This window comes from Schistocerca serialis, chromosome 8 (assembly GCF_023864345.2).
Source record: "Schistocerca serialis cubense isolate TAMUIC-IGC-003099 chromosome 8, iqSchSeri2.2, whole genome shotgun sequence".
In the NCBI taxonomy this organism is placed as follows: Eukaryota; Metazoa; Arthropoda; class Insecta; order Orthoptera; family Acrididae; genus Schistocerca; species Schistocerca serialis.
Window position 1 is genome coordinate 206,984,628 of NC_064645.1, and position 1,896 is coordinate 206,986,523.

A 1,896-nucleotide genomic window follows, 5' to 3' on the forward strand; every position below is an offset into this window, starting at 1 on the left:
ACACACTTCGAAGTTGTGTCGATACTCTCTCGACGATTGCGAACTTTAACGCACGAGATCATTGTACTGTTGTACCTCCCCTTCCTTTCAGAAATAATATTAAATCTTATGTACCACGTCAAGATCCGCCAGATGGAGACGAAACAGTCCAAACTAGGAGCAACAAAATATTTTTACAGAATACTTTTGGTGGTATGTGTAAATGTCGTTACGACAGAGTATTATGCAAGTGGAGGTCTTCAACGGAGTGGCCTGAAAATAGTCTCATAAAAGAAATGTTACGGCTGCAGTGCATCACGAAGAACTCGAATGGCTAAGGCCGAGTAAAAATGGTTTTTAACCACGGAGAGGACTATTTTATCACACACTGCGAACGTTTATCTGTAACGCCCTGCATTTGTGTACGATACATGTTTGACGGTTAACAAGTGTAAAGCACAAGTTGCTGAAAAACAGTACCTTGTGGTACATAAATAGGCCTACAAAATTTATAAATTCGGAATTATTTGATAAAAAAGTTAAATATTTGCCTAACATTGTTTTAATATATACAGTTCTTGGGGATCTCTGCTTGTTAATCCCTTGTAGCTAAGGTGAAATGAATTGGCAGAATCAATTCACTGCATTTCGAACGTCTGCAACCAAACAATGTTCTTGCGCAATAATAGTCATAATACTGTTGTGGAACAATCTGTCAGCATTTTGTTTTGTAGTGCAGGGCAGCTAACACTAAGTGGCATATCCTCTGACAACTGTGACAGGATGTGGCAGTCTATTATTCGTCACGACGACAGTCGTCTTTCTGCAGGCTTGATAAAAATGCGTGCCCCGACCGGGACTCGAACCCGAGACCTCCTGCTTACATGGCAGACGCTCTAGCCATCTGAGCCACCGAGGCCACAGATGAACAGCGCGACTGCAGGGACTTATCCCTTGCACGCTTCCCGTGAGACTCACATTCCCAACTGTCCACAATCTACGTACCTAATATTCCTATCCACAATCTGCGTACCTAATATTCCTAATAGATATTTGCCCATCCACTCATTACTCGCTCACACTAAGGTGACTATTCTCGCGGGAAGCGTGCAAGCAGGAGGGCCCTTCTTTTACCCTTCTTATACAGATGAGTCATCTGAGCTTTTTCCAGGCACTTGGGACTTTGCGCTGGGCGAGAGATTAGCGATAAATGTAAGCTAAGTAAGAGGTCAAAGCCGTAGAGTACTCTTTGAGAAACCGAACTGGAATTCCATCCGGACCTGGTGAATTACTTGTTTTCAACTTCTTCAGTTGTTTCTTTACGCCAGGGGTGCTTATGACTGTCGTCGATACGGGAGTCTGTTCGATGGTCAAAAGACGGTATCTCTGTACGATTATACTGGGTGAATGATTTCTTGAACATGAAATTTGCAATTTCGGCTTGCTATCTTCAACTGCCCCACCAGCGTGGTCAACACGTGACTGGATGGAAGCCGTAGACCCACTCAGCGATTTTACATACATGAGAAGTTTTCTCGGGTTCTCTGAAATTTTTTTTGCTAAGGTATGACGTGGTAGAAGCTGTATGTTTCGCGCATAGATCTTTCCAGAGACTCATAAATCTCTTCTAACCTCTGCCTGCCGCCATTTGTGCGTTCTCTTTTGAGCCGAGTGTGCAACAGCCTCAGCTTTCTCAGCATTTTCCGAATCTCTTTATTAGACAATGGTGAGTCTTTCCCGTCCATAGTCCACTTTTTAGGCGCATAATTCTCCAGACTACGATTTATAATTTGCTTAAACTTCGCCCATAATACCTCAACGTCCATGTTACTGGAATTAAGTGATGTAACTTCACTGTCTGAGAGGATAATAACGGCTTATATGCCCTTTCTAGTAGAAAGCCTGATTTATTAACTT

The 1,896-nt window shown here is 42.8% G+C and overlaps 1 non-coding gene across 1 annotated transcript; it reads right to left on the bottom strand.

The window, feature by feature from the left end:
* Nucleotides 1–824: 824 nt before the first annotated feature.
* Trnat-ugu (transfer RNA threonine (anticodon UGU)) lies at nt 825–898 on the bottom strand. Its single transcript has one exon. It is a non-coding gene; the product is annotated as a tRNA-Thr (tRNA).
* Nucleotides 899–1,896: the final 998 nt, after the last annotated feature.